The sequence below is a fragment of the Mirounga leonina genome, unplaced genomic scaffold (genome assembly GCF_011800145.1).
Source record: "Mirounga leonina isolate KUSES-001 unplaced genomic scaffold, KU_Mleo_1.0 Mir_153, whole genome shotgun sequence".
Lineage (NCBI taxonomy): Eukaryota > Metazoa > Chordata > Mammalia > Carnivora > Phocidae > Mirounga > Mirounga leonina.
The window spans coordinates 3,445,863-3,463,572 of record NW_023270387.1 but is presented as its reverse complement, the minus strand read 5'-3'; the positions used below and the strand labels follow the sequence as shown (position 1 = coordinate 3,463,572).

At 41.1% G+C, this 17,710-nt stretch overlaps 1 protein-coding gene across 2 annotated transcripts in view; it reads right to left on the bottom strand.

The window, feature by feature from the left end:
* GRIA4 (glutamate ionotropic receptor AMPA type subunit 4) overlaps nt 1-17,710 on the bottom strand; it is a 366,314-nt gene that overhangs the window by 214,244 nt on the left and 134,360 nt on the right. The gene's annotated exons all lie outside the window — the stretch shown is intronic.

Here is a 17,710-nt window from a genome sequence, read left to right as displayed (position 1 = left end):
AGACGCAGCAAGAGAGGGAACACAAGCAGGGGGAGTGGGAGAGGGAGAAGCAGTCCCCCCGCCGAGCGGGGAGCCCAATGCGGGGCTCGATCCCAGGACCCCGAGATCATGACCTGAGCCAAAGGCAGATGCCCAGCGACTGAGCCACCCAGGTGCCCCTCGTTTGATACTTTGGTCAGAGGCTTTGATCAGGCCTATGATTCTAGGGTATCCTCAAGAGAGAGAAATATCATTCTTTAAAAACAAAGGCTTCGGTTCTATTTATCCAGTAACTGAAAGTAATATTTCATCATTATTGTGAAATATATGAAAACTAAGACTTTGTTAGTTCAGGAATGTAATATACCAGGAGAAAGCATCTATGTCCATATTATGAATTTATAATACTATTTCCATGGTACTCATATTCACATTCTTGCATAGATCCTGAAATCAACTTGACGAATATTTACTGAGTTACTTTTCTGAATAATTTTTCAGAGATATTTTTGTATTCTGCAAATTTGGTTTACTTAGCAATAAAAGCATACACAGAACAAATTTAAATATCTAGTTTATGTAAGATTTTTCTATCGAAGTAATCAATTTTCAACGAAGGTTCTAAGTCAGGGGTTGGCAAGCATCTGCAAAGGGTCAGGTGGTAAATATTTTAGACTTTGCAGGCCATCCAGTCTCTGTGGCAACTATCCAGCTCTGCCATGACAGGCTGAAAGCAGCCACAGAGGACGCATAATGAGGGAGTGTGGCTGTGCGTACTTGCAGTAAAAGGCTGTCTGCCAAGTTTGGTCCACCAGCTGTAGTTCACTGACTACAGGTTAGGACCTCTGATGATCTGTGATAACTGGTAAATTCTAGGGATCATGTGTGCCCAAGGGCAATAACTTCAGACTGGGTCCTGACTATGCTCCTCAGCTCCATTCATTCCACACTGATTTCCACTAAGCAGCTCATGTTCTCATCAGTAATTTCTTTAGTAATATGCTGGTCCCAGCACTTCTTTAAACGAATTCTGATTTGTCTCCTGTACATTAATTATCAGCACCTTAACTCTTGCTGTTGTTGTTGATACAATTCTACTATTGCTATTTTTTTTTTTTTAAATTATGCTTCTAAATTTAAACATCTGTGAACAAAATCACAGTGCTGAATAGGAGTACTGTTTGATGTTGGATCAGAAGAGTTTTGACTCGGGCGCCTGGGTGGCTCAGTTGGTTGAGCGACTGCCGTCTGCTCAGGTCATGATCCTGGAGTCCCGGGATCGAGTCCTGCATCGGGCTCCCTGCTCGGTGGGGGGTCTGCTTCTCCCTCTGACCCTCCCCCCTCTCATGTGCTCTCTCATTCTCTCTCTCTCAAATAAATAAATAAAATCTTTAAAAAAAAAAAAAAGAGTTTTGACTCTTCCATGATGTGTTCTACTTTGCACCCCATGTTAATGTTCATCTGTACTGAATTCAGCTGCATCATGGCCTTTTCCAACGTGGGATGCTCTCTGAATCCACTTTTGAGGGTTGTACTGCTCTAATGCTCTTCTCCCTCTAAGGGCATATCTTAGACTCTGTATAGCGACAGGGCTAAAGACACTACTGGTCACACACTTCTTGGGGCTGAACTCTGGCTATAGTAACATCTGGCCCAATAGGTAGTATTGGCCTCATTCTGACAACTGCGTGTCTTTAACAGTCTCTTGGATCTAGAGGTGCCTGGGTGGCAAAGTCAGTTGAACATCTGGTTTTTGGTTCTGGCTCAGGTCATGATCTCAGGGTTGTGAGACTGAGCCCCGCATCAGGCTCTGTGCTCAGCAGGGAGTCTGCTTGGGATTCTCTCTCTCCCACTGCCCCTCCCATTCAAGCTCTGTCTCTAAATATAAATAAATAAATCTTTTAAAAAATAGTCTCTTGGATCTAATAAGAATAAATCTACCTTGTTCTCATGTTTTTTACACAAGAAACAATAATTTGCAGTCCAGGTGCTAGAAAGAAGACTGCTTCTTAAGAAACTAAGAATTCCCTTTAAATCTTTTTTCCCCTGTTCTTTTAAAAACAACCTGCCTTTCCCCAATTATAGTAACATGCAGGCAACATATGCTTAATACGGAAGAACACAACTCACTCTCAAACTTATCATTGTAGCTGAACAGCCATTTTGACTGTTTAAAATATGCTAACTCCTATAATATACATTATATTATGTATAATATACAATCTATAGTTCCTATCTGAACCAATTTTTTTTAGACCTAATGGGCATGCGGACACTGATTCTATATACCATTTATTTCCTAAATAATTGAGTGAAAACAGATATAATATAGGTAATATAATATTCACAAAATGAAGTATTTGAAATGCTTCAACTAACATGTTTCAGGTAAAAAGTGTACACAGCAATTAACATAAATCATCAAGTTTAATATGAGGCTACAGAAAAATAATCTCTTTAGAATATATCAGGGATAAAATGTTAGTTTTAATTTCATACTCTGATCATCTATTTCTGAACTGGCCTCGTAAGGTTTTGTTTGGGGGCATTTTAAGATATGTTACAAGTGAGGGCACCTGGGTGGTTCAATCGGTTAAGTGTCTGACCCTTGATCTCAGCTCAGGTCTTGATCTCAGGGTCATGAGTTCAAGCCCTGTGTTGGGCTCCACTCAGGGCATGGAGCCTACGTAAAAAAAAAAAATTTACAAGTAGACAAAATTTTTAAATGAGTTATAGTTCAAATCTTCCCTAAGTTAGAATTGATATAAATGTATCTCTTAAATATCTTTTTCTAAAATTCACAAGAAAAGAGCTAACAGATACCCAGTGAAGTGAGAAAGAGAGAGTAGTGTGCACTCACCTAAAATACTTATGACATGGAATCCTTCAGGGCAGAGAAGAGGCAAGCAAAAATGTAAAAGGCCCACAGAGCAGCATCCCTCACAAAATTATTTTCTCCACTTTCCAAATTAAAGCTACAGGCTGTGATAAAGATGGGTGTTTATGCTGTTTTCCTGTAAACACAGGAAGAACCCTTGTTTGTTACGATCTTAACCAGGCATCTATCAAAACAGAATAAAACCCTTAAACTCTGGAAAACAGTAAGAGTGTAATCTCTTACAGGATGATAACTACTGTGTTTAGATACTAACATCTTCTGGTGTTATTCCATTTATTCAGTAGATCTTATCCGGTCTGCCATGGATTGATCATTCTAGTTATGTTCCAAACTGTCTTGGGAGTTTTGGAAGGTAGTTTAAGTAAATACACAGTGGTACGAGGCCAATGCGTAACCCTAGTGAACTCACTGACACGTGGTCATCACAACCACACTGCCAGTCTCTATTTCCACCTCCCCTTGTGCCAAAGGTTTGGGTCCAAACAGACCTCACAGCATCTGCAAAACTGCATGCACTCTTGGGGCACCTGGGTGGCTCAGTCGTTAAGCATCTGCCTTCGGCTCAGGTCATGATCCCTGGGTCCTGGGATCGAGCCCCGCATCGGGCTCCCTGCTCCGCGGGAAGCCTGCTTCTCCCTCTCCCACTCCCCCTGCTTGTGTTCCCTCTCTCGCTGTGTCTCTCTCTGTCAAATAAATAAAATCTTTAAAAAAAAAAAAAAAAAACTGCATGCACTCTTCACCTCCAATCCTTGGATTGTGCTGCCGGCGGTACTTGGAGTGCTCTCTTCTCTCACTCATTTCCTCTAAAAAATCCTATTTCTTCACACTCTTTTTGTTCTCCCCCAAAGAGTATTAGAATCTCCTATTACTTTCATTACCCATGCCCTCCTTTTAATCTGTATTTCTACCCCGGCTCCACGTAGTACGGTACCATGCCTCTGTACCACATGATGGAACGTGATCCCTAAATGTGTTTTAACAAGTGGTCCGGTCACTGTGATCCCAAATACTTCTCTTTATGCCATTTTGTTTGCTATTCTACAGTCTGTTAGCAGATAGCATACAGGTAGAGCTAGGATGTAAAAAGTGCTCAAAGCAAACAAAAATACCTGGGGCGCACACATATTTCCAAAACAAACTAGTGCAGTACGGGATGGGGATGTGGCCAATGTTGTGATAGATGAGAAGGTTATTCTAGCCATTAACCAATTAGAGACAAAATCAGGTAGAAAATAATTGTCAGAAAAATTATTACTTTGATTTTAAACAAAAATTTATCAAAGCAGGTCTGCTTTGTGTCCTACAGACTTTAAATTATAATATTTCCCAAGGGAACATGAGTAAGGGCCACCTTGGGAAGCCGTGCAGGCTCCCACACGTGCAGTAACACTCCACTTACCCACATAAATGGAGAACTGCTTCTAATACATTAATGCATTTTTAACTTAACCCAGGTTAACCCTATTAAACAACAATACAATGTTAAAAATTGCACTTTTTAAAAAAATGTATAAATCTGTGTACATAGGACGCCTGGGTGGCTCAGATGGTTAAGCGTCTGCCTTCGGCTCAGGTCATGATCCCAGGGTCCTGGGATCGAGTCCCACATCGGGCTCCCTGCTCCTTCGGAGTCTGCTTCTCCCTCTGCCTCTCTCTCTCTGTCTCTCATGAATAAATAAATAAAAATCTTAAAAAAAAAAAAAATCTGTGTACATATTGCAAACTACAGCCCACAGGCCAAATCTGGCCTACCATCTGCCTTTGTATAGCTTGTAAGGTATGAATGGTTTTTACATTTTTAAATGTTTGGAAGGAGAAAAGGAAATAAAAATAGGATTTTGTGACACATGAAAATGATGTGAAATTCAAATTTCAGTGTCTATAAATAAAGTTTCATTAGGACACAGGCAGGCTCCTTCACTTCTGTATTATCGATGGCTATTTTCACTACCACATCAGAGTTGAGGCGTTGAGACAGAAACCATATGGTCTGCAAAGCCTAAAATGTCTTCTCTCTGGCTCTTTACAAAAAGTCCGCTGACCCTTAGTAGAGATCATCCTCCCTCATAACGAATGTAATGTAAGCTTTTCCTGGTGTGCACTCTAACCCTGCGGCTAAAGGCAAGACTTTGTTCACTAACAGAAGTAGCTGAGTCCTAGCTCTGTTACTGGCTGTTAGGTGACTTTGGGTAAATTAATTCAATTCTCTAAGTCTTAGCTGTCTCGGGAATAAAATAAGATAATAATTCTACTTACGTTTTGGGTTTGGGGAGAATTAAATATGCAACACACAAGAAAATTACCCCATGCATAAAGACAGGCATGCTGCCAAAAAGATATGCCTAAAATGCAAGGATGCAGGAAAGTTGAAAATAAAAAGATGGCAAAAGATACACCTGACAAATATGAGCCAAGAGAAAGCTTGGGAAGCTCTATTAATGTTGAAAAACTAGACCTCAAGACAAAAAGCATCATTAAGGAGAGCGAGGTTCATTATATAGTATAAAAAGTTTCAGTTTATGAGAAAAACACTAAAAAGTCTAAAGAATTGTATATGAAAATGTATCACATATAAAGCACAAATCTATAGAAATACAATAAGAAATTGATAAATCTATGACCAAAGTGGGAGATTTCCATGTACATCTCTCAATTAGGTCAAGCAATCAGAAATTCAGTGAAGACATAGAAGATTCAAACGACAACATATAATGATTATTTAGAATGCTGCAGTGCCCCCACCCCCCAGAAAAGAAAAAGTAAATACTTTTGCAAAGACTACATGAAATATTATTAAAATTGAACATGTACTGGAACATGAAAAAAGTTCTAAGAGGTTCCAAAGGGCTGGTATCACAGAGAATACTTTTCCTGCCAGAACCCATTAAGTTCCTTGTACCAATGCATGTTATATATCTGAACAAATGAAACGCAAGGATACATGAAAAATCTCAATAACCTGAATCAGGAAAGAAATTGAAGCATGGTTTAAAAAAGTTCTCCAGACTTCATGCCCAAATATTTTAAGGAATGTTCTATCAAACTTTTGAGGAAGAGCTAATTTTACCATTCTATAGATTCAACCAGAAAACAGAAAAAAAAAAAAGTAATATTCTGCAGCATATTCCAGAAAGCCCATATAACCTCGTCACAAAATACATGTCTGATCACACGTAATTACATGTGTAAAATAACATGTATGTTAAAGGGAGGTGGTGTGGTTTTATTTCCCCTTTATTTCCCTTCCGGTTGACTGGAATGTGGATATGACTGGAGCTTCAGGAGCCACCATGGACCTTCAAGTGAAGCCAGATGTTAAGGCTGATGCAGCAACAATCATAGAAGTCTGACTGCAGGAAGATAATGAAGTTTCCAAAGCAGTTATAATAACAGTTCCATATTATGTGTACTTGATATACACACATACATTCATCTGATACATATGTACGTATATTTACTGTTATTTTGTTTTTGTTATTATTTGAAGCCTAAACTCTTCTTATTGATACACAATCCAAGATGGAAATCAGTTTCCATGGCATTTTCCTTCGAAATATGACATCACTTAAGTACCTTCTGACGTTACTCTTTCCAAATACATAGAGAAGTCTTCCTGATAAGTATTTGGTAAGTAAAATGTACAACTTCTGGATCCTTTTGAAGATTCTAAGGCACGGAAGTAACATATGTGAGGTCTACGTTGCATATCATTCACGCTGGCAAGTACATGGAAGACGGATTCAAAAGGCTTCCAGTGGAGCCAAGGAAGAAAGCTGGTTGAGGCAGGAGAATGAAGAAGGTCTGAGCAGAGGCTCCCATGCTATCCTCCTCAAATCTGGCTTGCACACACTTTCATGGAGAAGGGGATGTTTTTGGCATATTTCTCTGAGGCACACATTTGGCAAAGTTGATGAGTGGTTGGCTAGGACTGCAAGGGGAGAAAAAGGAGTAAGGAAGGTTCTTCCTTTTCTAGCAGGCAAGGCAGAGTAAACCTTCTCAGACAGAAATGTATGAAAAGGAGCAAGTTTCAGGGGGCAGGTGATAGACTGACTCTTGGAATGTTGAGATTTTAGATACAGTGGGACTTCCAGTGGTTACTATGAAAATGAGTCTGATTCAAGGGTGAGGACTGAGCTCTATCTAAATAGAGTGAAGATGAGGCCCTAAGATTCATTCATTTTTACGGAGTGTGACTAAATGGCAGGTCCAGTTCCTGGTCAGGGAATCCCAATAAGCAAGACAAGTCCCTGCTATTTCAGACCTTAAAGAGTCTGGGGACAAAGGCACAGAATTAAAAAAGCAGAATCCTGTGTTTGATATAAGTAACACAAAATGCAGTGGGAGCACATGGAAGGGGGTTTGTCACTCGAGGGCAGATGTCACACGAGGAAACAGAGGTGTGCACTAAATGCTTGAGGCTGAGGAATGGCGTGTGCAGAGTGTCAAGTAAGCCGAAAGCACCCAGGGCACTCGGAATCTTGAAAAGGCCATTCCCACCGGGGCTGGGTGTTTCAGTAGAAGTGGACTACCTAACGAGAGGGGAGAAGTAATCAAGAGCTGGGTTGGGGAGGATCGTTTAAGGAATCTGGACATTAGATGAAGGGTAATGCAAGATGTGAGATCATTCTAATCAGGAATGAGCCACAGGCAGCTTTGGATTCAAGTCTGCAGAGGCAACATGGCTGAGGACAGAACTTAGGGGTAACACCGGCATTTTAAGAGAAGTTAGAGTAGGGCGCCTGGGTGGCTCAGTTGGTTAAGCGACTGCCTTCGGCTCAGGTCATGATCCCAGGGTCCTGCGATCGAGTCCCACAACGGGCTCCCGGCTCAGCGGGAAGCCTGCTTCTCCCTCTCCCACTCCCCCTGCTTGTGTTCCTGCTTTCGCTGTCTCTGTCTCTGTCAAATAAATAAATAAAATCTTAAAAAAAAAAAAAAAAGAGAGAGAAGTTAGAGTAAGGGAAGTCTATGAAAGAAATGAACAAGAAACCATAAATTTATGCTTGTTTGTGTCTCCATCAATTTAGCATTTATTATTATTTTTTTCTTTTTTTAAAGATTTTATTTATTTATTTGACAGAGAGAGACACAGCGAGAGAGGGAACACAAGCAAGGGGAGTGGGAGAGGGAGAAGCAGGCTTCCCACGGTGCAGGGAGCCCGATGTGGGGCTCGATCCCAGGACCCTGGGATCATGACCTGCCAAGGCAGATGCTTAACCATCTGAGCCACCCAGGTGCCCCAATTTAGCATTTATACACAGACATGTTCCTGTGTTAAAAAGGTGTATGTCTCATAATATAAAATATTAACCAACTGTCTTTGATTCGTGACTCATAATATTGCAATGTAAGTGGGAGTTTAAGCATAAATTGGTATGGTGTCAGGACACCAACAATGCTGCCGGCAGGAGTAATAACGGGTAACACAGCAGCTGTGACATACAGTTTGTCACGTGCCAGGAGCTGTGTGTGCACTTTACATACAACGCACAGTGACCTGCTAGAGGGCAGACGTCCAACGATTTTAGGAAACCTCTGCAAGGTCAAATGTGTGGTCAGCGGTACAGCTGGGCTCTGCATCCAGGTCACTGCACACCGTGCTGCACTGTGCTCTGGGGACAGCATCTGCGTTACAGGACCGAAATCATGCCGAACTGCTCCTGCCTGGACGGGCAGAGCACTGGCCGAGCCGCCACAGCTCTTGCCAAGGACCGTCTTCCGTAGCAGCGAACGGTAACTCTGCTTTCCGTAGCCCTGATGACCACGTGCTATGATGTGGTGATAAACTACAAAATGTGCCACCTGAGCGAACCCGACCTCTGGCAGAAGTTGTGCCCGACAAGGATTCAACTGTGATTGTGCACTGTCTCTATATACACGTGTGTTCCATTTTCCTAAGAGAAGGAACAGTCTGTAGGGACGATATATGTTATCTTGAGGCAGTGTGTTCAGTCAGAGCTCAAGAAGAAAGATCTTCCCCCAGATCTTCAGATAAGCAACTTTTTAAATAAGGAAGTTGTCAGAAAATTACAAGTCATGTGCTTACTGCTTTAGAAAGGGTGTGGGTCACTGAAAAGATGGAGCCAGTGAGAAATCCTTGCCATTTGTTTTTTTGGGGGGTAAGAAAATTGCTCAAATATTATATCCACATTTCATCAATCTAAGGATCCTCAAGGAACATGTCCTTTCCCCACAGTCCTCAGGCATGACTCAATAACTCAACTGACAGGTTGGGTCTACACTCAGGCCTCTATCATGACAAAATTTTCTAAACAAATTTAATATTTCAATAAAAGCTTTAATATGGTCACCATGGGGGGAAAAACAGAACTGTGATGGACTCCCATATAATTGTTTGTAATTTGTTTGAATTTTGAATTTCAATGGCGGGGGGGGAGGGGCACAATCACCTTTCCAGTGAATAGGGCCTCCAAAGGTCTTACCCAGATCTGCTCTGCTCTTCTGTTCAGATGGAACCCCAACAACGGGAAGCAAATGGGAAAGGAAGAACATCCAGACAGTCAACAATTTGTCTAGTGCCCCCCAGCTGACAACTGAACCCACCCGACACAAATATTCATGGAAGGCTGCACGTCTATTTTCCCTGCCTTCTGCTCAGGCCTCTTTAACCTTTCAAATGAATGCTTGGAAGGCTGCTGGCCCCACAAAAGCAGCTGTAGGCTCCTGTCCTTCATCTCCAGACTTTCTCCAACCTGTTCACACACTGCTTACTTTCCTGCTCCTTGCTCTGACCCCTTCTCTGAATACCCAACTTGTAGCTTTACTTTATTGTTCTTTGATAATTCCCTCGTCTGGCCGTGTGGTTCTGATTCATTCTCCTTGCTGGATTTTAGCATACCTTTGGGATAGGACTTCTAACATTTGCCCTCAACCCCTCCATTCTGTAACCAGGGAAAGTGGGAGGTAACAGACATGGGCCTCCCTCTGTCTCCTCTCACCAGGGAAAAGGGATTGGACACAGAACCCTCTTTATGAGAACACCCACTAGTGCTCCTTCCTCCCATCCACTTGCCCCTTAGTCCACTGCTCCCCTTCCCAACCCAGGGTGGAAACAGCCTGTGGAATCTGGGTTAATGAGGGCAGAAAATAAACATTGAAGTTGATACTAAAAGATGCTGTGAAGGGAACAGGGGCTGCTTTGCCTGCTTCTGATTACTTTTTCTCCCTCAATTACAAGTCAGAATCTCCACAGGAAGCTCCATTGTTATTTTTACACAGGTTTTTTTTCTTTGCTCTCCCACTGGCCCAGTTCCAGCAGGAAAGCAGTGATACATGCTTGAAAGATACAATTAAGTGTTGTTCTCCTCCTGGGTAAAAGGGTTATCCTCACACTTGGCAACTGGCAACAAGTAAATATTTGGCATTGTCAGCCTGACTATAAATGTAATGAAAATCAGTAACCAAAAGTACTGGGATGAGCTATAAAAATACTCTAAATCCTAATGAATTCACTATAAACACAGATAATTGCCTGAGGTTTGTCACGGGATGTTTATAAGAAAGGGCATTCCTCTTCATCCTCGTGTGGGTTTTAGACTTAAAGGTTCCCCCCTTCCCCCCCCCCAGGGTTAGGAAATAAATGGAATATGGGGCTTAATTTACCAAGAATTAAAGACATAATTTTTTTATCCCTTCTTGGATAATACCAGGTTAGAATCTGAAAGATTCTTACTTCTCCTGAATTCATACATCAATTATCTCTGTTTTGCTATTGTGTTTCTAATTTTGTTTTTAATAAGAAAAATGGACCATAAGCATTTTAAGTGGCACAATTAATGGCAGACTGTGCGGCTGTAACATTAGCACGTATGGGAGCTGGAGACTGGACATGGGTGCTTGTAAGCACCACTTCACACGATCATTCTTCTGAGTGGCGCCGAGCCCGGCTGACAGGTGTCCAGTCACCCCTGAAAATCTTCCCCAACTCACACCTCTCTGGGAGGAATTTCAAAGAGGGAGCAGAACCAGTGATGTTATTTTGGTGTGAACTGAAGTCATTATGCCATATTCCTTGGAGGTATCTGCTCTGTCATCTCCCTACCGTTATTTCTGGCCGTGAGTTTACCAGAAGTCCATCACTGGTAATGACTGACAGAGGGCTGAGGCTCCCAGTTCCCTGGAATCGTGCTGCCTATCCAGTAGGTTCCGAGGGCAGGAAGAGAAGGAGGCAAAGAGAAAAAGAACAACAATATGAGAAGAAATACAGAAGTGGAGTTGAGAACCCAATGGGAAGACAAGAGAGTTCTCTGGAGCATTTCATACAGGCTTATTTACTGGGAAGTAAGAGAGGTATCACTGCCTCTTCATTTGTTCCTATCTCTGTTACTTAGATCTTGACTTTTTGCAAAAGGATTTAAGGCCATTTATAAAGAAAAGTCATGTATGTAGCAAAACTGAAAAAGTAGAAATGAAACAGCAAGATCCCTGCCCTCCCCACAAAAAGCTGTCTTTCCATCCGCCTTCCCCCTCTGCTCCGGCTTCAGCACAGGGAGCACCACACGAACATTATGCCAGCCCACGGTGCTGTTGCCTAGGTTTTTCAAAACATGTCATGCTATGTGTAGAATATATTTTTGTAAGAAGAAAAAAACAAGCTAAAAAAAAAAAACAGGCCAAAGGAAATAAGCCAAAACAAACCAAAGTTAAGTTTTCTACTCTACGCCTTGCCAAATGTATCTCTCCTAGGGACAATTTACACAGTGTTATAATATTAATTTGGATATTGAATACAAGATATTCAGCAACCTGTGAAATGACACTGCTAGGCTGGAAAGCACTGATGTGATAAAACACTGACCATTAAGCATTGAAGAGAAGTGGGAGGAAGTAAAACACAGTCAGCGCCAGTCGCTGCTTACTCTGGCTGTGAGACCGAACTGCTGGCCTTCACACCAGCTCTTCGGAAACACCGACAGTGACCATTTCATTTGTAGAAATGTTAGGTTTATGTCTCCTCAACTCTCCCTTGATCATAAATTCACCTTGTGACCAGTGGTGTTGGGAATGGCCAAAAATGCATCATAAATATGTACAATCCTGGGCAATAGACACAAGTAAAAAATGTTTTCCTTTGAAAAGATCTATTTCAAATGGGAAAATAACCACTGCTTATATTACTTAACGTCTTTTTCACTCAAGGAAAATGACTTCCCTTTAAGTAGATTTGAAAAGATTTTCAAGGTTTTATATTACCAAAAAAATAGATTATTTTAAAATGCTATAAATATTTAGCTTAATTATACCTAAATTAAGAACGCTATTTTTCAGGCTTCTCCACATTTTTTCATGGTAAGAAAACTGCATTTAATTCAAGGACCATCCCTTTAGGAGAATTTTGCATTTTGACTCAGAGAGTCTATGAATTCTCTGAGACACTAAAATATGGTATCATCGAAAACAAAACAAAACATGTTATTATTAATAAAATATGAATTACATGATTAGTTATTAGAGCACTAAAATTATTTGATACCAATTGTCAAGGACTTCACTTGATTAATTCATTAGTCCATTTCATGTTTATAGTATGCTTATCAGGGGTTACCACGCTACATACAAAAGGCATAAATGTAGTAAGATATAATAATTACTGGCGAAAGACCTATTTCTGGGGGAAGAAAAGATATGTAAATGTACACACAATGCAATGTGAAAAGGATCTGTACCTGGTGTTTTCTAAGCTCCTTTCCTACATGAGCTGAGAAAAGATTTAGACGTTTCACTCAAAGTGCAATCTGTTATTCCAAATGAGCTTGTTGTTTAGATACACTGTGTTGTCCCATACGGTAGCCATTAGGCAAATGTGGCTACTTAAATTAACCAATTAAAATTTAAATTTAAAATTCAGATCCTCAGGTTCGTAAGTCACATTTCAAGTACTCAATAGCCTTAAATTTATCAGCCCAAAAATCTTACTGAAATTTTCTTCCAAATTAAAATTGTAAAAACAACAAGCTATGTATCAAAGGCAAGCTCCTGGCTGTCAGGTGGAATCTTGTGTACTGTTTCTGAATGAAGCCATAGCAAGGGAGTTAACTTACTTTTAGTACTGTCCTGCTCATCACTGCATTCTTAATACCTATCAAAGTGCCCAATACAGACAAATTGAACAATAAACTTTTATTGAATGACAAATGGATAAATTAAATGAATAAATGAATGAACACTTCTGTTTTCTTCTTTGAGAGGCAGTCAAACGAAAAGAAGTAGGGAGTCACCTCGTAAAGAAATCGCCGATGCCGCCTATTATCTTTCTCTTTCTGCCCACCGTTTCCAGGTTAGGAATAGACTATTGAGAATATAAAATATAAAGAAACCTTATAGAAGGATTAATGGGCCTTAAGGACTATGCAGTTTAACTTTCCTCCTTCTCTGTCTGTATTTCTGTCTCCCTAACAGATGTGGACAAAAATATGGGTAGGTTTATGCAGCAACTCAATAGCAGAACAGAACTTGAATACAGGTCTTACAGAGGAAAGAAAGCATCATTCCTTTTACTGACCGTGATTCAACATGAAAACACTACTTTAATTCATGACAGAGTGAAGTTCTTGCATTTTATGAGATCATTATATCACTACAGGGATTAAAATTTCAGAAGTAACTGAGTGGATCAGTGAAAGAACATATTCCAAAGTAAGGATTTCTGATGCATCAGAAAGCCATGTTCCACTCAGGTTTGTGGAGAAATTCAGGGTCATATTAAGGTAGTTACTTATAACATGAAAAATGTTTAAATAAACAGTTTATGATAGCAGAAGTTCAGAGAAAAGTACGAAAATGTACTAAATTGTCTTATTTCTTTACAGTTGGTTTTGTACATTAAAAAAATTCTTATCTTTAATGCTGATACGTGCTCTTTTTGTCTGCATGATGTGAAAATACGGATGACTCTTAGCCAACTGTATTTATGACAGAAAGTAAACATGTTCACAACTGAGGTTCATGTCTCGGTTGGTGACAGTGATACATAATCTTAAGCCCAGTATCTAAGAGGAAATAAATTCGTCTTGAGATCCTAAACTTATCAAATAAGCACAACAGTTTCAAAGGGAGAAAAAATTATTACTGTCTTTTTTGAGTATTTAATTAAGACCAAGAATATTGGGAAGCAGTGTCATGCCATGGTAGGGTAAACCATCTCAACATTCAGGAAAGGCCACACACGTCCATATCTAAAATAAGTCAGTCACAGTGATGAAAAGTATAGCATAGGGAACAGAGTCAACATTATAATAACACTATATAGTGACAGATGGTGACTACGCTTATCGTGGTGAGTACTGAGTAATGCACAGAACTGTTGAATCACTACGCTGTACACTTGAAACTAATATAACATTGTACGTCAAATACACTTCGGTAAAAAAAAATAAATAGCCATCTTCCTGATATGTTATTTTTTTCATTCATGCAATTACCACTTAGTATAAAGTTGTCTCTTTTGAAGATGGCTTGGGTTACTATAATAGAAGGCCATACAAAGGACTAGCTGTTCATCCTGCAGCAGCTACTGAAGAGAACTAGGAAATCCGAGAGAGTGACTTGCATTAACTGGTTAAAAACTGGACAGTTATGAGGCACTTGGCTGACTCAGCTGGTTAAATGTCTGACTCTTCATTTTGGCTCAGGTCATGATCTCAGGGTCATGAGATCGAGGCCCGCAGCAGGGTCTGAGCTCAGCAGGGAGTCTGCTTGAGATTTTCGCTCTCCTTCTCCCTCTGCCCCTCCCCAATAAATAAAATCTTAAAAAATCTTTTAAACACAACACAACAAAACAGGACAGTTACATTCCAGGGAAACAATATGGAAAAAGCAGGCTTTGTGCAGCAAGCCACCCAGGCGCCCCAAGCCAATGAGTAAGTTAAAGATGACAAGATGCGGGCGCCTGGGTGGCTCAGTTGGTTAAGCGACTGCCTTCGGCTCAGGTCATGATCCTGGAGTCCCTGGATCGAGTCCCGCATCAGGCTCCCTGCTCGGCAGGGAGTCTGCTTCTCCTTCTGACCCTCCCCCCTCTCATGCTCTCTATCTCATTCTCTCTCTCAAATAAATAAATAAAAAATCTTAAAAAAAAAAAAAAAGATGACAAGATGCCATTTTAGAAGAAACAGTGCTTGTACCATGAAGGGTTTAAGCCTTTGGAGGCAGAAATTTAGCCAGGAAAAAAATACTTTAAATGATGAAATATGTATGTCTCTACTAGAGAGATCCCTGGAAAGAGGTGATGGGAGGTAGCTCAGGGTTGGAGCATCTGATGTGCTATGCAAGAGTGAGGATCCTGGAAAGTACCAACTAGTACCAAAGCAAAGCACCACTTTTAATCCCTGTTTGGTGGGGAGGCTACGGCATGAATGCCTAAAAACCTTCTCCTTGCCAGAGACTTATTTACTCAGGCACAGAGTCAACCCACCCATATTTCTGTGAGATCAAGATGTCATAAAATAAGCATCTTCTGCCCAAAGTGGTGAACTGGGCTGTGTCATTAAGAACCATATCATCCAGATCCCAGTATATATTTCTTGACATTATGATTCAATTTTTTAACACATTAACTTTATTGAAAGTGTAATTTTTTTTTGCATTTGACATTCATATTTTACAACTGATAAACCTACATTGGCACATTATTATCACCTATAGTCCATGGTTTACACTAGGCTTCACCCTTGGTTTTGGACATTCCATGTATTTGAACAAATGTAAAATGATGTGTCTACCATTATAGTATCATAGTGAATAGTTTGACTGCCTGAAAATCCTCTGTGCTTCATCTATTCATCCCTCCTTCCCCTTAGCCTCTGGCAAAAACTAATCTTTTCACTGTCTCCATAGTTTTGCCTTTCCCAGAGCATCATACAGTTGGAATCATACAGCATGTAGCCTTTTCAGATCGGCTTCTTTCAGTCAATAGGAAGATGTTATTTAAGGTCCCTCCATGTTTTTTTATGCCCTGATAGCTCATTTCCTTTTAGCTCTGAACAATATTCCACTGTTTGGATGAACCACAGTTTATCCATTCACCTACTGAAAGGCATTTTGGTTGCTTTCCAGTTTAGGCAATTATGAATAAAGCTGCTCTAAACATCTGTGTGCAGGTTTTTTGTGTGGACATAAGTTTTCAACTCCCATGAGTAAAATACCAAGGAGTGTGATTGCTGGATCACATGGTGAGAGTGCAGTTTTGTAAGAAACCGCCGAATTGTCTTCCAGAGCGGCTGCACCATTTTGCATTCCTGCCAACAGTGAACGAGAGTTCCTGTTGCCCCACATTCTCATCAGCATTTGGTGCCGTCAGTCATCTGGATTTTGGCCATTCTAATGGATATGTAGTGCTATCTCATTGTTGTTTTCAGTTGTATTATGATTTAATTTTCAGTGTCCTCTTGCTTAAGGATTTTTCCAAAAGTTAGAAATGCACAGAATGAGAATTTCTCTAATCTAAAATATATTCTCCAGAATGCTTTGGATTATTAGCTACTGGAGAATGTTACCATGAGATATGGGTAGGTTCCCACATTTCCAAATGAGAATTACTGCATGCTGCAACCATGCAAAAAATACACTGATGATGTTAAATTTTCTGAACGTGTTACAGAAAGGGACATTTGCCAAGAATGCTAACGTAAGCAATGGACTACGACCACCACTGGTGTGACATCTTATGTGACCTATACCGTCTGTGAGTATAGGAAATTATGCTTTGGACTTTGGAAGGTAATCATGTCTTCAAAAGATTTATCTTGCTTGTTTACTGTCTTATGTTTATTATCTTACCCATTCTACAGACAGAATTGTATTCAAGGATATTCTTAAAATGTTGCCAGTTTCAACTTCTATCCCAACTTCTGGTCAGGGAGTTTCTTGCTGTTTATTTTGGACTATTGCATGTTGCTGCGATTCTAGTCACTAAATTTTAAAGAAAGAACTAAAGAAAGATTACGGGAGCTTCTTAATTATGTCTCACACTGAGAAGTACCTCAAACACGCACACAAACAAAGGGACTGTTAATAATCTAGCATTCTTCACCTTGTCTTCCCAAAGCATGAGTTGTACAGTACCGCTCGTTACTCTTCACCGCCTTACAGACCAAGGGAAAGGCAGCCGGAGGCAAAAGCCTTCGCACCAGATCCGTTCTGCACTGACGGGATGTTTCAAGCACTCGGCGTTTACCTTTCAAACACGACATCTGAAACTAACGATGCCCTGTGTGTCGGCTCACTGAATTAAGGAAAAAAACGTCCACATTTCAAACCCGGTGCTATGGTTCAACCTGTGACTTTTTCTTTTTGTAAGTCAGAGACACACAGATGCAGACATAAAAATCAACCTCTACTGGGGCGCCTGCCTTCGGCTCAGGTCACGATCCGGGGTCCCGGGATCGAGCCCCGCGTCGGGCTCCCTGCTCGGCGGGGGGTCTGCTTCTCCCTCTCCCTCTGCCTGCCGCTCTGCCTACTTGTGCTCTCTCTCTCTCTGTCAGATAAAAAAAATCTTTAAAAAAAAAAATCAACGTCTACCTTGTGAAGACCTCCCACGACATTAAGTCATCGCACTTGGGGTGAAAGCCTTACTTCCCGGTTGTGCCTGAGACGTCGCACGTCACCTTCACAGGACTATTTGCTCCCGGCTACGAACGGAGCACGGCTTGTCCGTGAACAACCCCGCGCGGCTGACGCTTGTTGAATCACAAAGTTCCGCCCAGGGTCGACATAAAGCTACGAGCAACGCGCACGGCCCTCGACTCCAGGCACAGCAGGGCCCGCGGCGGCCGCCCCTCACACGGGCCGCGGGCCCCCCCACGGGCCGCGGGCCCCCCC